This window comes from Pituophis catenifer, unplaced genomic scaffold, assembly GCF_029215685.1.
Source record: "Pituophis catenifer annectens isolate HBS135680 unplaced genomic scaffold, rPitCat1.0.hap2 SCAF_1, whole genome shotgun sequence".
Lineage (NCBI taxonomy): Eukaryota > Metazoa > Chordata > Lepidosauria > Squamata > Colubridae > Pituophis > Pituophis catenifer.
Genome location: NW_027256881.1, coordinates 355,258,298 through 355,284,642, shown reverse-complemented (window position 1 = coordinate 355,284,642; position 26,345 = coordinate 355,258,298).

Sequence of the window (26,345 nt, the reverse complement as noted above, 5' to 3'; positions counted from 1 at the left end):
ACGTTGCTGAGAGCAATGAATAAGAGATAAGCAAACTGGTTTATCAAAGGCTTACTTTATAGTAGAAAAACAGTCTCATAGTCTTTAAACAAATTCCAAGTCTTTGCCAGTAAATCAGTCCAGTAGTTACAGAATCTTCTTACTCAACAAACAGTAGTTGGTTAGAATAACAAACTCACTCTGGTTCACAAACCACGATAGTTGCAGATCCATCAAACAATGATTACAGATAGCACCTCCTCTCAATGATAGCTTATCATCACAGCTTCATCATTAACAGCAGCATAGCATTGCAGCTTCCTCTCAACAGCAGATCATAGCAGCAACTGAACACGTTACAGAAGCTTTGCTTAAATATTCTCACAACCAGTAATTATGTGATTACAGCATGACTCAGTATTAAAGCCACATAATACAGTTACATCCTAAGGTTACAGTACACTTATATTGCCTGTACAACATAGTTAGGCTCAAACCATATCCTAACAGGCTCTCAGACTAGCTTTTCACCCAGTGTAAAGCAATCCGTGTGTGTGAGAGAGAGAGAGAGAGAGAGAGAGACAGCCCTCCATTTTCACCTCCCTGAAGCAAAATAGGCATTCACAAGCGCGGCAATGTTAATCTATCCTTGGAAGATCATGAAACATCCAGCAAGCCAAAAAGGAAGAGCAGAAGGCAGATCTGAGTCGACAAGGGGCTGATGGCCAGAGCTCAGCTGCCCATGTGGCCTGAGGCAAAAGGAAAGTGGCATGCGCAAAGATGTGCCTCTGCTTGGCACACACAATGCCAGAACTACGGACACCGAAGCAACCTTGGTGGCATCAAAGCAGAAGAGACAAGTCTTGAGCACTGATGTTCTGAGGATCAGTGATGGGAGCCGCCCCCTTCACGTCAGATCTTCTGGGCAGAGAAGAAGTGGCACCGCCATTGTGAGTAACCAACCAGCTGGTTCAGCTGGTGCTCAGCTGCAGCCCCAGGAATTGTGGGGTGCTCTCAGTCCGAAGCCACGCCAGCCAGTCAATACGACGGAGACCTCCAGCCACTGGTGCAGAAGAAAAGCAAAAGTCGGACAGTTTGGGGTGATATGCAACACCTGGTGGACATCTTTTATTTCTAAGCAGTAAAAAAATGGCATTTTAATCATGGAAGAATAAAAAGATAAACATGTATTTTAACATGTTTTAAACTCTTTTAATTACACATTTTGATGCTGTAAGCCATGCATTCTTTGAGAGTGGGCAGCCAGAATAAATCTAATTGAGGAGGAGGAGGAGGAGGAGGAGGAGGAGGAGGAGGAGGAGGAGGAGGAGGAGGATGGACTAAAAATAATCTCTGAAATATGGGGGAAATTGTCCTTTGCACATGAAACAAAGCAGGAGACAGACTGTTAATCCTGCCAAGAAAATGTAATCTTTCAACAGTTTACAAGATAACTCTGCTATACAAGTCCATCACTGGATAGGCAACACTAAAGTCATGTGGACTTGTTACTTTGCACGCAAAGATGGAAAGGCTCTGTCGAGTCAACCATCCAGACTCCAGCAGCTTCCAGGCACTGGGATAGGACCTCGATGGCCCCACTTGGTCTCAGTTGGAAATGTACAATTGGGAATTGTCAGTGTACATCACATCCTTGGATGGTCTCCCCCAGCAGCTTCCAATAGAGGTTGAATAGCAGCAGTAACAACGTTGAACCTTGAGGAACCCCTGAAAGTGCTAGCTAATCACAACAAGCAAAAAACACACAAAAAAGCAAGAAATAAGTAAGCTGTTGCTAGGAGAAATAACTAGAAAAAGGTGGAGTTTGAAAGAAAAAAGGTCACTTTTCACACCTTTCTAGGTGTGAAAGGAGAGGGGGGGCTAAAGGATGAGGAGTCACACCCCAAGATTTAAGCAGGGAGATGCATCCAGGACCAAAAGGAAGATCAGTCTGCCCCTTGGGCAAAGCAGCCCCTTGGTCTCCCTTGCCCACAGGGGCCCTTCTCCCCCTCATCCTGCCTTGGAAAGATGGTCAAAGTGCTTTGAGGAGACGGGGAGCCTTGAACTCGGGTCTCCCTAGAAGATCTTAGAGATCTTCTCTGCCCACCCTCTTTTGTTCTTCCCCATCCTCTCCCATCTCCTGTTCCACTTGTGACCCACAAGGACACCAGGGTTCTTGTCATATGTACCCCTGGCCTTCTCTTCCGGTTCTCAGCGTTGCCTTGGAGGACCCTGGCAAACAGGAGCATCCAAAGGAGCATACGGCCCGAATAGAAAAATGTGAAGAGGAGCCATTGGAGACGGCCCTGGGATATTCAAAAGAGGAGAGCCCAGAAAGATGAGATTGCTGGCTTGCAGAAGATGGGCAGAATTGTTAGAGTTGTTCCAAAAACACTGATTTAAATTTCAAGGAAGCTGACTGCTCATAATAAGAACTAATGATTCACCAAGATACAGAGAATGTGCTGCCCTCAGTTTGGCCTCCCCGTATTCATACATTGGCCCTTGTGATTTCTCTCATCAGAGCTGAAGAATTTTGCATCTGTCCCTCTTAAAGAGGGACAAAAGTTTATGCAACTTTTAAGTTTATGTTATAAGGGCCTGGTGGCTCAGCAGACTGATAGCATTGTGATTAACACCAGCTGTCTGCAATTACTGTAAGTTCGAATCTCACCAGACTCAAGGTTGACTCAGCCTTCCATCCTTTCTAAGATAGATAAATTGAGGACCCAGTTTGTGGGGACAATAAGCTGACTTTGTATAAATATACAAAAGTATGAAGGCTATTGCTTAATGCATTGTAAGCCGCCCAGAGTCTCCAGAGAAGGGCGGCATATAAATCAATTTTTTTTAAAAAAAGTATTTTTTCTCCTTTTATTAAAAGTTCAATTGCTATAAATCTTCCTTGATCATCTGCTTCAATTAATTTGGCAATTAAGTCTTTTTTTAGGTATATAACTATACCATTCTTCTTCTCGGGAGCAGATGCAACAAAATGTATACCTAACCTTGCATTTATTAAATATTTTTGATCTGTCGTTCTAATGTGAGTCTCTTGTAGACAGATTACATCATTTTTAAACTGTTTCAAATAATGAAATATTTTTCTCCTCTTTTGTGGTGAATTTAGGTCATTAACATTCCAGGTCAAAAATCTAGTTGCCATTCTTGGGCCCCTGGAGCTTTTGGAGCATCTGCTGGAAGTCTCCATGCATTTTACTTTTTGGCCTTGCTCCTCCCACTGCTTCTGTTTTTGTAGTTTCTTGAATCATCTGGAGTTGCTGCACTCTTAATTCTTCTTGACGCTTGGCTGCTGCTCGGGTCTGTCTTTGATCCTTAGGTTCTTCTATTTTTTTGAATATCTCCAAAGCTTGGGCAGTAGTCGAAAGTTGTATTAAGTCTTCTTGAGTAATCAAAGCTCCCCCTTGAGCCTCTGCCAACAATTCTTCCTTCTCCCCCTTTCTTGCCCCCTTTTCTGCTTCCGTCTTCCTTCTAGCTTCTGGGGACTGTGGGCGTCCAACCTTTAGTACATTGGTGTAGAAATCTCTTGCCTTCCACACTGAGTTAAGACGATGTCTTTCTCCTGAATAATTCACCACTAGTCCAGCTGGAACCTCCCATCTGTACTGTATCTGACGGTTTCTCAGTTCTTCCACCAGAAAGCCATAATCCCTTCTGGCTCTCAACATTTTGGGGGGGATTTCTTTCAGTATTAAAACCTCCTTTTAAAATTAAAATACCCCCATCTTGGACAACTGCTTATATATCTCTGATACCAAAGGAACAAGTTGGTCCTAAAAAACCAGAGAACTACAGACCAATATCTCTTTTGAACACAGACTATAAAATTTATGCGAAGGTATTAGCCAACAGGTTGATGCCAGTAATCCAAAAAGTAATTCATGAGGACCAAGCGGGATTTATTGAGGGCAGATATATGAAGGATAATGTAAGGCAAGTAATAGACTTATTGGAATATCTTGATAAGAATAAACAGATTTCTGCAGTGCTGGTTTTTTTGGATGCGGAGAAAGCCTTTGATAGAGTGGATTGGAACTTTCTACTAAAGACTTTAAAAAAGATGGGCTTTGGGGACCAATTTATACAGTCGATTTCAGCAATTTATCAAGAGCAAAAAGCACAGATTATTATTAATGGAAGTTTGACGACAGAGTTTAAAATTGAAAAAGGAACAAGACAGGGATGTCCGTTGTCCCCACTTTTATTTATATTAACATTGGAAGTCTTGCTAAATACAATACGGGACTCAAAAATTTTGAAAGGTATAGTGATAAGGCAAGAGGATTATAGAATAAAGGCATTTGCAGATGATCTGGTTGTTACCCTATCACAACCAATGGAATCAATAATCCTGATGAACGACATTATACAAGACTATGGTAGAGTTTCAGGTTTTAAACTGAACTCAAAAAAGACTAAAATGATAGTTAAGAATATGACACAAGATCGTAAACACGAGCTTGAAAGGAGGGCAGGTTTTGAAATTGTACCTAAGGTAAAATATCTTGGAATTCAGGTTGCAGAATCAAATATGAAATTGTTTCAAAATAATTATGAGGTGTTGTGGCGAGAGGTTCAGAAAGACATGGAGACTTGGAAAAAGCTGCAACTGTCTTTACTTGGAAGAATAGCAGCAGTTAAGATGAATATTTTGCCAAGATTTCTGTTTTTGTTCCAAATGATTCCGGTGCTTAAAAGTGATAAACAACTGAAAGTCTGGCAGTCTGGTGTGAATAAGTTTGTCTGGAACGAGAAAAAGCCGAGAGTGAAATTGAAAATTATGCAAGATGTTCCAGAAAGAGGAGGCCTTAAACTCCCAAACCTACAGTTATATTATGATGCAGCAGCTTTAACTTTAACAAGTGACTGGTTTGGAAATAAAAAGGCTGGAATATTGAATGCAGAAAGTTTTGATCTTGAATTTGGATGGCATGCTTACTTATTCTATGAAAATAAAGTGGATAAAGTATTTAAAAGTCATATACTTAGAGACTCCCTGATGAAAGTTTGGAAGAAGCACCGACTCAAATGGGATTATAAAATACCGCTATGGCTGGATCTTGGTCATACCTTGTGGAATACAAATATAATGTCACTCGGGGGGTTTTTATATAAAGAGGTTCTTTTTACAGATGCGGGCAGATGGCAGCTGAAGACATTGCAGACACTGTTGGACGAAGGGATTAATTTAACCTGGTTACAATATAATCAATTACAAATGAGATGGAAAGAGGACCAAAAAACTGGTATTATGTTGCATGAGGAAGAATTGGTTAGACATATAAGAGAGAAAGGTCCAATGCATATTAAAAGGCTTTATAATGTTTTGTTAGAAAGAGATTCAGAAACGGAATTAGTTAAAGATTGTATGATTAAGTGGGCACAGAATTTTGAAGAACCAGTGATGCTGGAAACTTGGGAAAAAATTTGGGTTCAGAATGTTAAATTTACACAGTCGCAAAACCTGAGAGAAAATTTTTATAAAATGTTTTATAGATGGCATTTAGATCCTAAAAAGTTGTCATGTATGTACCCTAATGTTCAGCCAAAATGTTGGAGATGCGAATGTTTGGATGCTACGTATTATCATGTATGGTGGACCTGTAGGAAAGTTAAGGCTTTTTGGATAAAAATTTGGTGGGTCATGCAGAATGTTTTGAAGAAAAAAATTCAATTTTCTCCACAATTGTTTTTATTGGGTATAGTTAAGGGTTTTACACGGGGTGAAATAAAACTAATATTGTATATGATAACAGCAGCAAGATTGTTGATAGGTAAATACTGGAAGAATGAAGCTTTGCCTACTATCGAGGAATGGACTTTGAAGATGGCCAGTTTTGCAGAGATGGCGAAGATTTCAGCGTATTTAAAAGATTGTTCACAAGAGACTTATGAATGGGAATGGAAAAGGTGGATAGAATATGTTCAGAACAAATACCAAACTAGAAAGTATCAAATAGCTTTTATTTGAAAATAATGTATTAGAAATATTTTAATGTAAAGAGACAAAGAGGAAAAATTATATAGGGGGAGGGATGGGTTCAGGTTTATTTATTAGTGTTATTAGTTATGAGTATGTAATAGGGAAGTCTGGGGGGGGAGGGTTAGGGAGGGTTAGGGAGGATGGGAAGTTTGGGGAGGGTGGTGGGGGGGTGAAAAAAGGGGTGAAAATGTAATTGTAAAACTTTTGCAATAAAAAAAAAAAAAAAAAAAAAAAAAAACCTCCTGCCCCTGCACTTGAAGTTTATTCTTAAAAGTGACTTGTAAGATTTCATTGCATATTCTCCTTGTTGTAAAATAAAGTACAATGTCTCTTGGTAGATGTTTCTGTCTGGCAACACATGAATTGACACGGTAAATTTTGTCAATTTGTCATTCAAGATTTGCTTTTTGGTCTCCCATTATCTGTGCAAATGAAAAAATCTCTCTCAAATTCTCTTGCTTATTTTCTTTGAGGCCTCTTATTCTCAAAGCAAATTCCATATCTCTATATTGTATCATTATCACATCGGCCTCTGCTCTTTCCATCTTATTCTGGACTTCCCCTATTTTATTTTCCAGGTTCTCATTAGACTGCTTAATTTCTTCCACTTTTTCAACTATTGCTTCAATATGGCCTGCCAGACCTTGTACTGCCATGATAATATCTTCTCTAATTTCTTGATTTCGTTTTTGAATAATCTCTTTAATTTGTACTATCTCCTCAGCAACATCTTGAATTTTATCCTCAGACATTGTAGCAATTTTTTTTTCTGTAACAGCGGCTTGTATTTTAAGGGCTTCCTGCAACATTTCAAATGTTAATATTGGTGGTTCCGTTGGAACTGAGAGAGATTGCAATTTGGATGTTTGAGCTGGCGAGGTCCCAGCACTTTTAGTGACAGTAGTCTTTACTTGTTTTGAAGCCATTTTTAGTTTCCAATTTGAATTTATTTAGCAGCCAGAACAACAAATCCACCAAATCCAAAAATTCCCAGTCTTTAAATAATATCAATCCTTTTTTAAAAAAATCACTGCTGTAGTCTTTTTAGCCTTTAATCTTTTTTTTTTTTTTTGAAGCAAAAATCTCTAATTTTGAACAGGGGCTACCAGCGCTAAATGAACCTTTCCTCTTTAACTTTCACTTTCATGCCCCATTAAAGCTCAATCGCCATCTTGGTTTCACTTTCTCCCCTTAATGAGTCAGAAGGAAGTAATATACATTCGGAGTTAAAGTTCAGTACTTGCAAATCTGATCTCTCCTGAATTTGCTCAGCCTGCTTCCGAATGATGTTTATTCCAAGCGTTGTTTGCAGGGGTGGTCACGGCGTCTTCTTCTGCTTAAAGCAGAAACATCCCGGATCGGGAGCTCTGTCGGGCTTCCAGGGAGCTCTCACCCTTCGAGCCCCAGAATTGTTCCTGGGGCTTCTTGGGGAGCTCTACCTGCACCCGTCTGCTCTCTTCCTCCCCTTTTCCCGGGGAGAAAGTTTCCAAGCCGCTAGACAGCTGATTTGCGCTGTTCTAGCGGCTTTACGAGATCGCGGGGCTGGCGCTCACAAAAGGAGCGTCTTCGGCGCCTACGGTGCCACCGGAAGTCCTCTGCATCTTTTTTCAGGATGTTGCAAACACCCTCCCATCTTCACATCACCTGCAAATTTAATTATTGTTGTTTTATTTTCTAACCTTCAAACTTCAACCAATGCTTAACGCGTTGTAATCCGCCCTGAGTCTCCGGAAAAGGGCGGCATATAAATCGAACCAATAAATAAATAAATCTCTTCCTGTTTGAAGTAGCGTCATCCATGCAGACTACCAGGTTATAAGTCATCAACCAATCCATAGCCATCTAGGACCGCCCCATATTTTGTCGATGTACACTGCCAGCCACACTATTTTTACACAATTGTGTAGTCAACTGAACTAGTCCCTCTGTTGCAAAAGAGGATGTTGGATTGATGTGGCTTGATAAAACGGCCATCCAGCTGGCCCTGTGCACCGAGCAGGAACCTTTTCTGAAATTGCCACTGTGGTCATCCTGAGTTTCCATCTGTCACTCTGCAGCCCAGGTTTGACTTCCAGGCCCAGCAGGCCGCCGTTTCTAATGACATGAATTCCATCTTGTCCTTGATTGAATTGCCTGCCGCCCAGCAGCTTCCTAAAACGGCACTGATGCAGGTAGGCAAGTCAGCCAGGGGGATCTATGCTCTCCTCCCTGCTGCCTGAATCATTGGCTAAAAGTCTACCCCTTGAAGGACCATCCTACCTAAGAGAAGATGAGGGTCGCTCCCAGGGATGAAATGCTCCCAGTTTGGACCGGATCGCCCGATCTGGTAGCAATGGAGGCGGGTGGTTTGGAGAACCAGTAGCAAAAATCCCTATCCCCCCCCCCAATGCCCAGCTGAACTGCACAATCATCAGAGACTTTTTTTTTTTACTTTTAAAAGCATTTTTTCTATAACCTCTTTGGCCGAAAAAATGCTTTTAAAAGTTAAAAAAAAAAGCCTCTGATGATCGCGCGGCTCAGCTGGGATCGTCAAAGGCTTTTAAAAGCATTTTTTCTACAGCCTCTTCAGAGTGAAGAGGTTGTAAAAAATTGCTTTCAAAAGGCTCTGACGATCCCAGCTGAGTTGCCTGATCATCAGAGGCATTTAAAAGAAAAAAAGCCTCTGCCGATGAGGCAACTCAGCTGGGATTGTCAGAGCCTTTTGAAAGCATTTTTTTACAGCCTCTTCTCCGAAGAGGTTGTAGAAAAAATGGTTTTAAAAGTAAAAAAAAAAAAAATGGCCATGCCCACCTAGTCACATTACCCCACCACCACCAAGCCACGCCCACAGAACCGGTAGTAACAAATTTTAGATTTCACCACTGGTCGCTCCTTCAAGAAAACCTCCCTCCCTCATCTCCCAGACTTCCATTTTGTCCAATAGCCCAGAAATTGTCATGGTGGATGACAATATTCCCAAACCTCCCATCTGCAAGTCCTCCTGGCTGCATTAGGATCCCTGTTTCAGCCATCTTTGTTTCAAGGGGGCACCGAGCACAAACCCACCATCGTCCAGCCACAATCCGATGGAAGATGCCCTGCGGTCAACTTGCCGTCCATCCTTGAGACGTGGTGGTCCTCTGCAAGGCTTTAGGCCAGTGGTTTTCAACCTTCCTAATGCCGCGACCCTTTAATACAGTTCCTCATGTTGTGGTGACCCCCAACCAGGGGTGGGTTCTAAATTTTTTTACTACCGGTTCTGTGGGCGTGGTTTATTTTGTGGGCGTGGCTTGGAGGTCATGTGACTGGGTGGGTGTGGCCAGCTGGTCATGTGACCGGGTGGCCATGGCTATGTGTATAGGGACTACTCAGAGGGCTGAAAAAAAGTCATTTCTGACAGGTCCTCGCACTTTTGACTAGTCCTCACACTTATGACCATCCTCACATTTATGCCCGTGCAGCATTCTTAACAACCATGTCACTCATTTCACAACTGCTTCTCTTCACCATGGTGACAAGATAGAGCAAAAACGTAAAATGTGAGGACAGTCGTAAGTTCGAGGACTGGTCAAAAGTGCGAGGACCAGTCAAAAATAACTTTTTCAGCCCTCTGAGTAGTCCATATGCACAAAAGGACTACCCAGAGGGCTGAAAAAAGTGATTTCTGACAGGTCCTCGCACTTTTGACTGGTCTTCGCACTTATGACTGGTCATCATTTATGCCCATTGTAGCATTCTTAACAATGTGTCACTCATTTCACAACTGCTTCTCTTCACCATGGTGACAAGATAGGGCAAAAACATAAAATGTGAGGAGAGTCATAAGTTCGAAGACTGGTCAAAAGTGCGAGGACCAGTCAGAAATAACTTTTTCAGCCCTCTGAGTAGTCCATATGCATAAAAGGATACAGCAATAGAGAGGGATGAAGGAAGAGAAGGGAAATTAGAGTAGGAGTGAGGGTAAGAGAGGGAGGAAGAGAGGAGGAGAAGGAGAAAGGAAGAGGAAGTAGGGAGGAGGAGAAGGGGGGGAGGAAGAGAAAGTAAGAAGGAAAGAAAAGAGAGAGGTGGTAGGTTTGAGGAGAAAGATTGCTGTACAATAAAAAAGATGAAAGGGAAGAAAGCCAACCCCAAACAAATATAAAGATATTAAGATAAAGAATGAATGATTAAACTTTAAAGAATAAAAGAGAACAAATATGAATAAATAACAATAATTAGAAACACACATACAAACATACAATGTATTTTCTTTGAAGAGAGTATTTGGCCGGTTCACAAATTTAAACTGTGTTTAGTCATTTCAATTAAATTTACAATTTCTATATTTTCTTTTTGCCATATTTATTCCTCATCTATTTTTGTAAAAAACCAATATTACCTTTCATCCTCATTTCTAATCTTAATCAAATTCCCTTCTATTCCCTTCTAAATTTTTCCCTTCTATTCTATATTATACCCCTTCCCATTGTCATCTATTTTTATATCCATCCTCACATTGGTTAATTATGTAATATTACAGTTGTTTAATATGAATTCAACATTTTAATATAAATCAATTTGTTATATAACTACCTTTTTTGTATATTAATCAATATGAACATGAATATTCCAATTATTTCCATGCAATCCAATTTCTTACAAATCAATTAATTATATAAATAATTACCAAGTAATTTCCCCCATATATTCCTCCAAACCACAACTTTGTTGTGGATTTAATAAGACAAACACAACTTTTGGGTTAATCAGAGACAGATTTTATATATATATATTGCGCAATAGGTTCAAGGCTCTGTACATGAAGCGTTGAACAAAGACAGGAATTAGGTACAATGGTTTTATACCCTTCTAGACAAAGGATTCTTTTGAAGTCAGCAGTTCATATGATCCTATACATTTATCAATTTTAATTGACATTACAGAGTTTCTTTGCAAAACAATCATAATTCTTTTTGTAGATTACTGAAGCATATCTTTTATCTTTTGACGATGGACAACTTTTAACTCATGTGGATCCCCTTGACCTAACCAACCTTTAAGCTGTATGTCCTTTGAATGTTCCTTTCTTCTGACAACTTAGAGGCCTCCTAGAGGAACCAAAAGGACCTTGGCTGAGTTTGTACTCTTTCCAACCGGATGCATTGCTTTTTAGAATAGAGTGAATAGAAAGTTATCCAGTGGTCATCCATCAGAGCCCACTTCATTACATTAACTTAACCATTTCTGCTTTCAGAAATATACAATTAATAGTATCTCAATTATTACAATTCCCTAGTTAAATAGAGCTTTTTTTCTTTTGTGTTTTAAAATCTCCTCTTTTTCCCTAAATTTCCCGTTGTTTGCACCTACCTTTTTTGGTGAGGAAAAAGAAATCTGCCTGCCTAATTTTCCAATGTGCAAAGCCAACAGCCTGCTTTACTTTCTCTTTCCTTTTTCAGTATAGGTAGGGGAAAAAAATCTGCACTCTTTCCAAGCAAGCAGAAGAGCCCTGAGCAAAACAGCTGAGAGCAAATCAGCTGGGGGTCGGGAGCTGATCTAAGCAAGGGCTAATTAGCCTATACTGAAGCTCCGTGGGCCAATAAAATTACAAAAAAACACCGAACCATTTGTTAAATTGCTGGCTCCCCCGCCCCTCGCCCACCACTATTTATTGGCAATAAATAGTGGTGCGGAGGGGCGGGGCAAGCCAGCAATTTAACAAAGAGTTCGGCTGCACCACTGGCTCTAGGGCAGCCCTTTGAAGCCCCGCGGCAAGAATTTAAACCTTTTTTTTTCCTCTAGCCATCAGCTGGGTCTCAGGAAACAGCAATAGATTGGGAGTGGGTGGAGTAAGCGAACGGCCGGTGATCCAACAGAGCAGAGAGTGAGGGTGAGTGAAGGCGTGGGGGGGGGGCGAGAGAGGGCTTTGGCAACCCCTGTGAAATGGCCGTTCGACCCCCAAAGGGGTTGCGACCCCCAGGTTGAGAACCGCTGCTTTAGGCCCTTCGGCAGTCATTATGAAGGATGGGGGAGACAAGCAAGCCACCCATCTTGTCAAGACCAGATGCCCTGCTCCACAGCTGAGAGCTCGGTTGGTTAGGGCTGCTGCTACTGCTGTTGAGAAGACCACCCCAGGGCCCTCTCGCAACTCCTGGGTCTCCCTGCCAGGCAGTGGTTGGTCTTCCTTGGGCCGGGGAGGAAGCTAATTCCTGCAGTCCCTGGGTGGCTTTGGCTGAGATTCCATGGGAACTGTGGGCTCCTCTTGTTGGACCTCAGGGCCAGGTCATCCCTCAGATCAACTCAGAGCAACCGGCATGTGATTGGAAGACAGGAGGAGGCTGCTATTGCTCCTTTGCTGTGGTCCGCATGGAAATGATTGGTCCTTTGCGCCTCTGCAGAGCTGGTGAATTGGCTAGAATGTAAAATTTGAACAAAGGGGACTGGGCAGGCTTCACAGAGGTGCTGTGCCTGCCCCAACACGGGTTCCACATATTCAATTCTTGAGGCGCTACATCTAAAGGAAGCCCCCTCCCCATGAGGGGAGCACTAGTCCTGGGGAATCCCTTGGCAGCAGCCTGTGAGCAGAAGGAACAGCATGTTCACAATGAGGAGTAAATATTCTTTTTTTTTTATTATATTTTTAAAAAACAAATATTAAAACATTCCATCTTTCTTTATGCAGTGTGTTATCCGAGTACAAACATCTCTGGGCTACATTGTTCATCATTTATCACATCTTTCACGTTCACATTAACATTAATTTTATAATATGTTAAGTACATTACACATTTAAATATTGTAAAATTCCCCATTTTCTTCTTAGCATCTTTCAATAATAATACCCTGTTAATATCAAATAGCATTATTCTCTTCATACATATACTAACAATTTTCATCTTATTTATAACTCTTTCTTAATATATTTTCTACTTATTTTTGGTCTCCTTCATTACCAAACTCCATTTTTATTCTCCAACCATTGATAAAATACTTCCCATATTATACAAGCAAAGAGCCTTGGTGGTGCAGTGGACTAAGTGCTGTTATGTAGCACTTAGCTGCCAGCTGCCTGCAATTAGTGCGAGTTCAAATCTCACCAGGCTCAAGGTTGACTCAGCCTTCCATCCTTCCGAGGTAGGTAAACTGAGGACCCGGATTGTGGGGGCAATAAGCTGACTGTAGAAACACCGCTTATGGGGGGGCCAAAAGCCCTAATAAGCAGGTATATACAAAAAGAATGAAGGCTATTGCCATAAGTGCATTGTAAGCCGCCCTGAGACTTCGGAGGAGGGCGGCATATAAATTGAACTAATAAATAAATAAATAAATATTCTGTTTGCTTTTTCTCTTTAATTGCTAATATTAATCTATTCATTTCTACACATTCTAATATTTTCCTTATCACCTTCTCTTCGATAGGAATCTCTCCACTTTTCCAATGTTCATATACAATTCTAGCTGCAGTTAATACATGAATAATTAAATATACATTCTCTTTATTATAGGTTTCCGGTAAAAGTCCTAACAGAAATATTTCTTGTTTCAACTCTATGTTGTTGTATCATCTCTTCCAACTATGTCTTTTTTTTTCCCAGTACTTTGCTTCTTCACATGTGGTGGGGTGGGTTCTATTTACCTTTACTACCGGTTCACAACGGGTGCACGCATGCACGCTTCTGCACATGTGCAGGAGCTTATGTGCATGCGCAGATTGTCAATTATGATGGCCGGAGCCTCCTGCTGCTTTTACTACCGGGAGCAACCCACCACAGGTCCACTACATACGATAGTAAGATCCAGGCAGTTGGTGACACTTCCAACATTTAGCTGATTTATCTTTAAACATCTTTGCCAACCTCGCCAGTGGTAAATGCCATCTGTAAAACATCTTATACAAATTCTCTTTATATGCGGTTGACATCGTTAATTTGTAGTTCCTATCCCACAATTTCTGCCATTTATCCAATTCTATCGTATAACCAAAGTTTTTCGCCCATGCTATCGTCTCTTTTACTTGTTCCTCCTCCAATTTCATACCCAATAGATAATTATACAGTTTCTTTATTTCCCTCTCTTTTCTTCCTATTAGGATTTTATCTAATTGCGTTAATTCTTTATAAAAGCCCTGTAATTTAACATCTTTCTCATCTAGACTGTATCTGCACATATGAATACCATGTTATATCGATCCCTTGCTCGCTCATTTCTTCTTTTGTTTTAAGTCCCGCATCTTCATTGAAAATATCTATATATCTTACAATTTTTCCCATATTAAAAATATTTGGGTGAATCAATGCTTCCATTGTTGAAAGCCAAACTGATATCTTCAGGTAATGTTGTTCTTTCATTTTCTCCCACACTAATAATAATGCATTCCTTATATAGTGTCTTTGAAAATATCCATGTATCTTATTTTTCCCATACCATAAAAATGCATGCCACCCCAGTTTTAAATCATGTCCTTCCAAGGTCAATAGTCTTGTATTCTGCAATACAATCCACTCTTTCATCCATGACAGGTTGCTGCCTGATAGTAAAGTTCCCAATTTGGTAGTCCAAAACCTCCTGTACTTCTTATACAATGAGGAGTAAATATTCTGTTCTGGGAGCTGTTTGGCACCCACTGTGTGTATTTGACAAGCAAATGCCACTGTTTTGTCATTCTGCCTTTGAAAGGAGGAAAGCACAACTCAAAAGGGGGGGGGGAATTATGAACCCCAAATATAGTTAATGCAGATGACATAAAATGGGAGGGGCTGCCTAATATCCTAGAAGAGAGGAAGATCCGAGCAGTGTGGAGGGAGGGGGAGGCACCTGACAGGGTCAGCTTGGAAGGATCTTTCCCTGCCCAGTGAAGGTTGAAGGGGCTGCAGGAAGGGTCAAGGTGACATCCACAAAGCGACCCTTTCTGATCACTCCAATCAGGGAAGGGGAGCCCTGCCTTTGTCCCATCCTGAGAAAGCCCCATGCTGTTCCCCCTCCCTCTCTGGGAAATGGATCCAGGGAAGGGCCGCGAGGACCATTAGAGGTTGGAAGAGGGGAAAGCGCTGGACAAGCCTCAAGCTAGGGGCTGCAGTCCGCCGTCTTCCCTCTCCCCCCTCTACAGTATGTGGCCACTCTTAAGCTCTCGAGTCCGGCCGAGGGGCGGCTGGTCTTTCGGGCAGTTCTTCACGGATCTGGCCCAGAGCTTCTCAGAAGCCCGGAGGAAGCCCGGCCCGGGCTGCTTCTGGGCTCCCCTCCGGCAGGGAAGGGGGCATTGGAGGTGCCCAGGAGGCGGAAGATTGCCGCACCAGGCGGCTGCCCCGGGCAGTCTTGGCGAACGAAGGTGAAGGCCTACCTTCTACAAACGGGGAGCCCTCTTCCGCCGCCCGGAGCGCGAGAGGTCAGCAACCCCCGGGCTCCGGCCCCGCTGCCCTCCCTTTGTTGGGGTTCGGGCGTTGGAAGGGGTGGGTTGGGCTGAGCCGGGCGGCGGACGAGACTCCTTTCTCAGCCGCGCAGGGCTCCTCGCGGGCCCTAACCCCGCGTGACTGCAGCCCCCTTGGACGTTTGAAGACGAGAGTGGCGCTTTGGCCCTGGCATGGGTCCTTCTTTTCTTCCCGGGAGCCGTCGGCTGGGCTGGGCGCATTCGGCTTGACGCCAGCGAGAGGGAGCCGGTCCCCGTATCAGTTTGCCTCAGTCGGCGCGGCTCCATGGCCGCTGCCAGTCAAGCGGGACATCGGGCCGCACGCCGCCCTTTTTGTTCCAAGTCGGGGTGTCCTGTTCCACCGAGGCTCGTTGGCCGAGCCGACGCTCGAAACCTGCCACCGGCCCCGGAACGGACCGCGCCGCGCGAAACGTCTCCCCCGCAGCCCCGGCTGTCCAGGAGGGCGCCCTGTCGGACGCAGCGCGGGCCCACGCACGGCGCGGCAGCGGGAGCGAGCAGGCGGGTGGCGTGGGGGGGGTGTCCAGCCCCAGAGGCGCTCGCGGGGCAGAGCAGCATCCCAGGCGCGCCGCACGCCCAGCCCGAACTACAAGGTAACTGGCCGGCGAGGAGGAGAGAGCCAGCGGGGCGAGCAGGCAGGGATCGCCGCCCCCAATGCGCCACGGAGCCCGCCGACGAAGAGGACGGCTGGCACGGGTCATCCTGCCGTTCATCCAGCCGAGAGTTGCTTGCATCTGCTCCGTCTCACCGCCGAAGCCTAGTTCCTCGCCCTGCCCGGTAGGTGCCCGGCGCCTCGCGCTTGGCTTCGGAGCGAAGTCCTGGCGGGAAAGAGGGACTGGCGGGCGGGGGCAGGAACCGCGGCGTTCTGCGGGAGACGGCGCCAATGGCCCCACTCGCTGAGCACCGCAACCGGCCGGGGGTGGGCAAGCAGGCGGGCGGCGGCAGCTTCGTTTATCCGCCGCCGGCCCGCCGCAGGCTTGTCTCCTGCTGCAGCTGCCTGGAACTTTGGGCTCGGAGGGGCGGCTTCTCCGTCGCGGGGCGGGGGCGGCGCGACGCGGAGGCGTTTCTGCTCGGCCTCCTTCTGCGACTCTGCGGGCCAAGAAGAGGTCGGCGGCTGCTCCCTAGGAAGGCGCTTTCGGGGCGAGCGACTCAGACACCCCGCCTGGGCCGCGGACTCAAGGGCCGCCGGAGCAAGAGGAGGTCGCTGTGTAGGCGGCGAGGGCAGAGGTGGTCTGCCCCTGGTCCCGGCCAGGCCTTTAGGAAAGAGGGCTGCTGGTCGGGGTGATCCTGCAGGGGTGAGGGCCCAGCGGCCTGCGCTGTCAAATCCCCGGGCGGGCAGCTGGGTGGACCAGGGGCTGCTTCAGATCCTAAACCCTCAGGCACCGGTGCGCGTTACCTGTCGTCCCCCCCCCATCCCAACCCACCCAGCCTTGTTGCTTCCCAGGCCAGGGGCAGCGTGTGTGTGTGTGTGGGGGGGAGTTCTTTGGCGAGAGCCCGGTTTGTCCCCGGCTCCCCCCGAGAAGAGGATTCTGGGCCGGTGTTTTTCAGAAATCTGGGCTCTTCTTCCCTCCAGGTGCCTTTCTGGCTGCTCTGCGATGTTGGATCCTCTGCTTCCCGGGTGTTTAGGGTCCTTTTCTCTTCGAAAATGCCCTCAGTCAGTGAGGCTTGTTTCCTTGTAAACCACTGGGTGCTCTTAGCTGTGCAGCGTTCCTCCCAGTCTCCCTTCCCCTTTAAACTTCACCCCCCACTTATGTTTCCCCTCTGAGCCTTTCCGTGGGTGGCATCTCTGGGCTCCAGTGCCCAGAGAGGGAGGCAATGCCAGACCACGTGGATTTTAGGCCTCCAAAGCCCTTTTGCCTCCCCCCAACCACCAGTCCTGGCTCTCCTCCCCCCACCTTTCAGATCTCTCACAGCAGGGGGGCGGCTTGGGACAGGCGTGACCCTCTGCAAGTGACAGCTCCCACCCTGATGAATGCAGGCACAGAATCGAATCCCCTGCAATCGTGATGGGGGTGGGGGTTGCCCTGTCTGTCTGTCTCCGGGTGCTTTTCTCCAATCCTGGGTGCAAATCATTCCAGGGGACTTTCCTAGTGGATTCTCTCTCTTCTGGCAAGCTGTCATCTTTGCAGGTTGATTTGGCAGTGAGGATTGACATGCAATTGTCTCCGTCCACTTTGTGCCACCTGTGACCCAAGGGCCAGCTGCACCCTTCTGCTGCATGTCCAATTGCCCAGAGCTGTCCAGTCCTGGGAAGGGCTGATCCGGCAGGAGGTTCTGTTCTGTGTCCAGCTCCCTCTGGCTCTACTCCTGCCTGGGCAGTGGGACAGAGAAGCGCTTAGGCCGCCCTTCCCACTTTCCCCAGGCTCCTGGGTCAGAGCCTTGCTAAGCGCTCCTCTGGGCGGGGGAGGGGGCTGCTCCCCTCCAAGTGAAAATTGTGCAAAACTGCTCCAAAGAGGACAGTGAGTGGGCCGAGGTGATCTGAATGCAGAGCAGTCAGACTGCCTCCCTCTGGCCCTGAGAGAACCGGGCCTGTCCCAGGGCATCTCCTTCTGCTTAGCCAGGGCAGAGGAGTGGGCGCCTTGAGAAACCCTCCCGGTCTCCCAGCTGCTGCTGGGTCATTTTCCTCTTCCCTGCCCCCCCTCGCCATGACAGGCCTTTTTAATGGGGAAGATGATGGGCAGAGCAAGCGTCTGCAGAGATTAAGTGGTGTTCTAAGCGGGGGGGGGGGGGTGTTAAGATCAGGGCCTGGCCTGTGCACATCTAGTTTGTATTCCTTAAGAGAACATCTGGGGTGCCATTTTTAGGGTGCACGTCTCCCAGTCTTGTCTTCCATATCCTTTCCCTCTCTTTCCACCTGACAGGGTCTCCTCTCTGGCAGGTTACGCAGGTCCTTTAGGCGGCCACTCCCTATCTAAGGTGGGGGAAGGGTTGCCATGTTCCTAGTGTGGCTCGGCCCATGGAGGCAGGCCCCACACATGTTGCCTTTGTGCCCCTCGGATTCCTGGAGGGGAGCTAAGGGGTGGAGAGGAGGCTGGGCTCACCTGCCTGCCTCAGTCAGGCTCAGCTTCCTGATCAATCGGGGGTGGGGGGGGCTCTTCCATGGATGCTGAGGACAGGCAACCCCCTCATATCTGAGAAAAGGAAGGAGCCCTCCGAAAGGATCAAGCAGTATGTGTGTGGGGGAGGGGGTGACTGTTCCTTGAGCCAGGATGCAGGACAGAGAGAGCCATGCTGGCATTTTTACATGGCCTCTTGGGTTTCAAGGAATGCCAGCCTTAAAGATGGCAGTGGTCCCACGAGACAATTACTCCCTGGGTGCCCCCCCCCATTGCTTTTCCAAATCAGCCAAGCTGCAGCCCTCAAACTGTAGCTGTGCCTTGTATAATGCGCTCTTTTGAAGGCACTGCCATGAAGGAAGACTGCGGGGGAGGAGATCCCACATGGCCAGGGAACATTTCTCAAGTGGATCAGAATACTTTTGATTCATTCAGCTTGCTACCTGCCCAGTCCTGGTCAGGGATCGATGGGAGAATGCAGAGATCAAGCAGGCTTGCCCCGCTACCTTTTGGACCAAGGAGAGATGGTCCTGAGTGGATCCATTTCCTGGGTGAGCATCCCCACCTGAGCTTTGCAAGAGGCTGACCTCCCCATGTTACCTGCAGGAAAACACACCTTGAAGGAGAAAATTTCACAACAAAACTCCTTGGTCTGTCAATCTAGCTCTTTTTCTGGGTGGGGGTCCAGACAGGGCTGTCCTGAAAGGGTGTGTGTGGGAGGGCTGCAGATGGAAAAGGGCTAATTGGGCAAAGCAGGACCCAGCCACCTCTCATGGGGGGCTTCTCCACTGACCTTCCTAGAGGGGCTTTTCCCCACCCCCCAGGTCTCCCAAGCATTTACTCTGCTGCCTCTTGCAGCAGCAGGTCTAAGCAGTGATGGAACTCAATTTTTTTACTACCGTTCCATGGGCGTGGTGTGGTGGGCATGGTGTGGCTTTGTGGGCGTGGTAGGGGAAGGATACGGCAAAATCTCCATTCCCTCCCCACTCCTGGGGGAAGGATACTGCACAATCACTCCTGGGGAAAGGATATTGCAAAATCTCCATTCCCACCTCATTCTGGGGCTAGCCAGAGGTGGTATTCGCCAGCTCTCCAAACTTCTCAAAATTTTCGCTACCGGTTCTCCAGAACCTGTCAGAACCTGCTGAATAGCACCCCTGGGTCTAAGGCTGCTTAAAGTCCAGAGGGCACTAAGGGATGCATGAGGAAGGTCAGGGTCTCTTCCCACAATCCCAGTTAGCCCCAAGGAGCGGATGGAGGATGTCAGTGGCTCCCCTCTCAAACACACGGGCAGCTTTTAAGGTGAGTAAGGCAAATTTAGGGCACATGGAGAAAACATATCATGCAAAACCTCCAGTATCAGAGCTAATCTACTTCTCGTGTGTGTACTTTCAATTTCCGAGGGGGACCTCATTTCTATTGCAGAAGCCTTGCTCCTTACAGCTCTGTCCCAGCCTCTGATTGCCTGGGGGAGTGTGTGTTTCCGTTTCCACCTCCTGTGCCTTTCCACACAATGTGGAGCAAGAGTGCTTGCCTGTTCTCCCCCCCCCCCCCCGCACATATCCCAAGCCTTTCTGGGTTCTGTTGGATCGTCCCTTGGATCATCTCCCCCCTCCCCCCTCTGTAGCTCTTCCTTTCTCCTGTCCTGGGAGGCTCATCCAGATTCTCTGGCTGGAGGGGTCCAGCAGCCCAAGGAAGGCCTTTTTTTACATGCCTTACATGTAAAGAGTTTGGGGGGGGTCAACTCTCTGAGGTGGCTGCAGGTTGTGGGAGTCAGGTGGAGGTTAGGTGGGACCACAGATGGATCTGAGAAACGGGGGCCCTGGACTCTTTGCTTAGAGCTCCCCACTTTCAGAAAGCCACCTGAGGCTCAGATGCCTTCCCCCTCCCTCCTCTACCTGAGGCAGACAGCCACACCTTGGGGGGATTTATTGGAAAGTACGTCTTCACTGGATGAAGAGAGAGTTCTGGATCTGTACGAAAACAACCAAGTTCAGAGAGCACCAAGGTCCCCTCTTTTTAACCCTGATTACAATATTCTCCTTTATTGGAATTTTAGAAGGATTTTGGATCAGGCAGTCCCACAGAAAGGGCTGCCAACCTCTGCTTGGGAGCCTCCAGTGATGGAGCACTCCCAACTTCTGCAGGCAGGTTGATCCATGTAGCTCTCAGGGACAGGAAATCTGTCCCTCGGGGCACCTTGCCCAAATGGGAGTCTACTGATGGACACCCATTTGGACTTCACTCTTGCAGCTGCCTTCTGCCAGCATGCCCTCCTACGCCACCTCGGCTGCCCTTTTCTTTGGTTAGGTCATGATCCAGCATGGCATGCTGCTGACCTCTCTGGCTGCTTCCTCAGCCTCTGGCTGGGTTTCAGAGCTGACTTTGCTACCCCTTCAGCTGTTTTGCCCCTGCATGTTTTCTGGGGTCGACTCTAGTCATTCCAGGTCTCCCAACCTTCTTGCTTCCTGTAATAGGCACAAATGTTTCCCAGGGAACTTCAGGCATTGGGAGAAGAGAGGGAGGCTGCCTACGAAGTGGCTCTGATCCCCATTACCTCATGAGGAAGTCACCCCATCACAAAGAGGGAGGCTAGCAGAAGACGGTCCCCCCAATTCCTGAATGGAGGCTCCAGATTCCATTCACTTCCTCCAATCCCCCGTGGTGCCCTCCTGTCTGGGAGACCTTTCATCCCCAGACAACGGGGGGGGGGAGCTGCGAGTGAAGGTGGGAGCCATCACTTGACTGGAGAAGCCTGCCATGTACCCATACCAGATTGGGGGCAGGGGGCCAAAACAGAGGCTGGGCCATTGGGGGTGACCATGCAGATGCTTGTGTCACCCTCTCCCCCCCATGTTCCGCCTTGAATGTGGGAGGCTTTGTGAACCTTTGCAACTGGCAGAGGAGACCCAGCCTAACTGTGGTCAGTCATGGGTACACAGCCTCAGGCAAGTCCTTATGCTGAGATGACCCCCCAAAAGAAATACCCAGCCCAGTCCAGGTAGGAGATGGTGGCGAAGGGTGCTGAAACCCAGGCCTCCTCCCCCACAGATCTATGGGTGCCAGCAGCGAGGAGAAGCCCTCTGTTCGGATGGTTCCAGAACTGGGAGGGAGCCCCTGCTTTGGGATGGCCACCCCAGGCCTCAGCATCCGCTAAACGAAGGCCAGACTCTAATCCTGTTTCCAGCCTCTCCTTGCAATCCCCAGCTGCCCCTTCTGCACACACACCCCAGCCTTGCTCCCCCTCTGGCTTGCTGAGCATTCCCCACCCCCAGCAGGCAGGCAGATGGTTGTTGAGCCTCCAAGACAGCAAGACCCAGGGATCCTTGCAGGGCTCAGAGACCCCCCCTCCTTCCCCCAGCACCTGTTCCTGGGGAGGATGGGGCCCAGAATGACAGGGGGCAATCCCTCATTCCAGCCACCTCCCACGAACCTCCCTTACAGCCTGGCAGAAAGAGGGAAGCCATCAGCTGCTCCCTCCCTCGCCCTGTTCCCCTTTCCGGAGCTGCCTGGACATCCCTCCATGCTCCCGGCTGGCCGGGGAGGGCTTCACTGCAACTAGGATTTTTTAAAAATAGCTCTGGCCTTGGTGACACAAACAAAGCAGCTCCCCTTCAAGGCTGGCAACTGTTTTATCCACTGGAAGAATTTCAGGAAGAGTGAAGCCACGTTCCAGGAGCTGCGCATTCCAGATGTCTCCGTAGGTAGACTTTCCAGGTACGGATAAAAGAGAATATTTGCAGCTCAGGGTTGAACTGAGGAGGCCCTTGGTGCTCTCTGAGCTAGGTTGTTTTCTTGCAGAGGTTTCATTACCCAAACTAGGTAACACCATCAGAGTTAGAAGGGAGGGGGGTTTGCTCTCAGTTGAGGTTCTCCCTGTCCCTGTTACTGGGGGTGGTCTTAAGAGATTCTTTGGTTGGGCGGTTTACTGTTGGCTTGTTTGGCAGTTTCTTGATAGGGGTATTGTTTACTACTGCTGGTCTGAGGTTAATCCTGGAGTTAATCTATGCTCATCTGGGTGGGGAAGTATTTTGGACTTTTTGTTCCCTTTTCGGCTTGCTGAGTGTCTCTTTTGCTCAGGATGTAGGTCTCATTTATGTGTCCCATTGATGGCCAACTTGTCAGGGTGCCAGGCTTCTGGAAATTCCCTGGCATTTTTGGACTTGGTTTGGTCTACGATGGTCACAGTTTCCCAGTTGAAACTATGGTTACATCTGTCCATAGGTTGTGAAATCAAAGAGTTTTCACCGTGTCTTCTGACTGGCAGAACTCATGGATGAGTTCAGCCAGTCTTCTGCCTGTTTGCCCTACGTACCGGTGGTTGCACTCATCGCATTGTATGTGGTAGATGACTCCTGTTTTTTTTTCCTCTGGGGCTGCTGGGTCTTTTTTACTTAGGACATTTGGGGGGAGGGGGTTGGCTTTAGTTGGTTTGTGTGCTGTGCTGATTCCATGTGGTTGTAATAGTATGTTGGTGGTTTCTGAGATGTTTTTTTTTTTTTTTTTATTGCAAAAGTTTTACAATTACATTTTCACCCCCTTTTTCACCCCCCACCTCCCGCCCCAAACCTCCCATCCTCCCTAACCCTCCCTAACCCTCCCCCCCCCAGACTTCCCTATTACTTACTCATAACTAATGACACTAATATATAAGCCTGAACCCGTCCCTCCCCCTATAAAATTTTTCCTCTTTATCCCTTTGCATTAAAATATTTCTAATACATTATTTTCAAATAAAAGCTATTTGATACTTTCTAGTTTGATATTTGTTCTGAACATATTCTATCCACCTTTTCCATTCCCATTCATAAGTCTCTTGTGAACAATCTTTTAAATACGCTGAAATCTTCGCCATCTCTGCAAAACTGGCCATCTTCACAGTCCATTCCTCGATAGTGGGCAAAGCTTCATTCTTCCAGTATTTACCTATCAACAGTCTTGCTGCTGTTATCATATACAATATCAATTTTGTTTCACCCAATGTAAAACCCTTAACTATACCCAATAAAAACAGTTGTGGAGAAAACTGAATTTTTTTCTTCAAAACATTCTGCATGACCCACCAAATTTTTATCCAAAAAGCCTTAACTTTCCTACAGGTCCACCAAACATGATAATACGTAGCATCCAAACATTCGCATCTCCAACATTTTGGCTGAACATTAGGGTACATACATGACAACTTTTTGGGATCTAAATGCCATCTATAAAACATTTTATAGAAATTTTCCCTCAGATTCTGCGACTGTGTAAATTTAACATTCTGAACCCAAATTTTTTCCCATGTTTCCAACATCACTGGTTCTTCAAAATTTTGTGCCCACTTAATCATACAATCTTTAACTAATTCGGTTTCTGAGTCCCTTTCTAGCAAAACATTATAAAGCCTTTTAATATGCATTGGACCTTTCTCTTTTATGTGTCTAACCAATTCTTCCTCATGCAACATAATACCAGTTTTTTGGTCCTCTTTCCATCTCAATTGTAATTGATTATATTGTAACCAAGTTAGATTAAGTCCTTCATCCAACAGTGTCTGTAATGTCTTCAGCTGCCATCTGCCCGCATCTGTAAAAAGAACTTCCGGTTTCCTTGTCTCCGGCGTCGGCGGCGCTCTTTGAAGCTCCGCCAGCCCCGCCGCCTGTAGAGCCGCTTCGAAACGAAGAAGCGGCTCGAAAACTTCTAGATCCTAAAGGATTGAAGAAGAGAGATCGCAGGGCACTGGTTGAGCCCCTGTGACCCCCCAGGGAAGTTTCTGGGGAGAGAACAGGCGTGGCTCCCTTCCAGCCTGCTGAAACTCCGGGCGACGTGGGACGATTCTGCCTCTGCAGAACAAGCCGGCTGCAGGAAACTTAAAGCGAAAGAACCGGCTTTAATAAACAGCGAAACTATCTGAAGCCTGAAATTTGGAAACGCAAGTATCAGCACTTTATTGACTTTCAATTTGAGAAATGCGAGTGAGTGAAAGTGCTTTGAAAAGAAAAAAATATGGCGCCTAGCCTCTGAGTTAACGAGCCAGTGAAAGTGGATTGGTGAAGTTATCTTGTTTTGTTACAAAGTTTCCAAGTTGTTACAAAGTTGCCCTGCTTGTTAAAAGAGAAACAATAATTTCTCCTTTTTTAATACTGGACTTTGCTTTATTCAAGTCTTTATTTGATTAAATCTGGGGGACTTTTTTAGAAGTCTTTGTGCAGGAGGGAAAGGAAAAGGAACCTCCCTTTTCAGAAAAACTAGATCACGAGCCAGGATGGCTTCAAAGAAGCAGGAAGGGAAGGCGTCAGGGGGGGGATCCCCCACACACAAACATGAAAAGCAACCTCCCCCTGCTCAACAGTTACAAACTCAGAAAAAAGAATTTGATGTGGGAGATTTAAAAGAATTTATTTCTAAAACTTTGGATGACAAATTTCAAAAATCCCAACAGGAGATAGATGATAAACTTCAAAAATCACATCAGGAATTTATGCAGGAAATTAATGAAGTTAAAGACATGGTGAATCAGAATCAAAAAAAGGTGACCAAAAAAATATCAGAAGTGGCGTCTGGCCTGGTAGAATTTATTGGGAAAGTTGATTTTAAAGTTGAAGAATTTAAATCAGAAGTTAATGTCAAGATGAAAGACAATGATTATAAAATTGATGAAGTTGACAATAAAATGCAGAGAATTGAAGATGAGATTGTTATGATACAATTCCGGGCGATGGAATTTGCTATACGGCTTCGGGGAATTCGAGAGGAGGAGAGACAGGACTTGAGACAAGTTTGCTCTGAAGCCTTGGCTAAGATTTTACAAGCTAGTCCTGATTTGGTATTTCACAAAATAGATAAAATTTACAGAGTCAACTCTTGGGTGGCCAGACAAAGACAACTGCCTAGAGATGTGGTGATATATTTCACTGATAGAGAAATTAGAAATCATATCCTGCAAAAATCTTTTCATACTTCTATACAAGTGGGGGGCTCACGACTTGAAATTTTTAAAGAATTACCTCCTAAAATGCTGAAAGCTAGAAAAGAATTTGGTTTTCTTATTAAGGAATTGAAAAATTTACAGATACCTTTCCGGTGGGATGCACCAGCTGGGATAATTTTTAGATACAAGGGAGAAGGATATCGGCTGAATACCGTGGAGAAGGCACAACATTTTTATAGTACTATACTTAAGGAAAGAACTCCATCTCCACGTACATCTACAGTTTTGGAGATTAAGGAGAGTGAAGAGAGGCAATTGGAAGAACAGTCTAAGCAGGAATTAGAAACAGTGCAAGGTGCAGAAGGAGGTTTTTTGAGTGAGCCCTTGCTGGATTCTTCTCCAATTTTGGATTTGATTCAGTTGGCTGAAGTGAAAGATCAACGTATAACTAGAGCTCAATCTAAGCTATTTAAACAACAGCAACAACAACAACAGGAAAGACAAGACAAGAAGGCAGTTAAGAGTACCGTACAAGAGAGTGGCGCTATGGGAGGAGCGAGATCGAAGCTTTCGGAGGAACTTCAAAGATATTGCTCCGCGCTCCAGAAAGAGGCCGATGACCTTTAAGTGTCTATCTTGGAATGTCAATGGGTTGAATTCAGCACAGAAAAGGAAGAAAATATTTACATATTTGAAACAATTTAATAATGATATAATATGTTTACAAGAAACGCATATAACTACTCAAGATCAAAAATATTTGATAAACTCAAAATTAGGATTACATTTTATATCTTCGACATCGCAGAAAAAGAATGGTGTGGTTATCTATGTAAATAAAAAATTAACAGCGAAAGTTATAGAAGCAGATCAAGAAGGTAGGTTTGTAGCAATTGAATTGCTTACAGCAAATGGACCAATTCTTTTGATTGGAATTTATGCTCCCAACCAACAACAGGATTATTTTTATAAGATATTATATACTAAAATATTGCAATGGGACTATAGATCTAT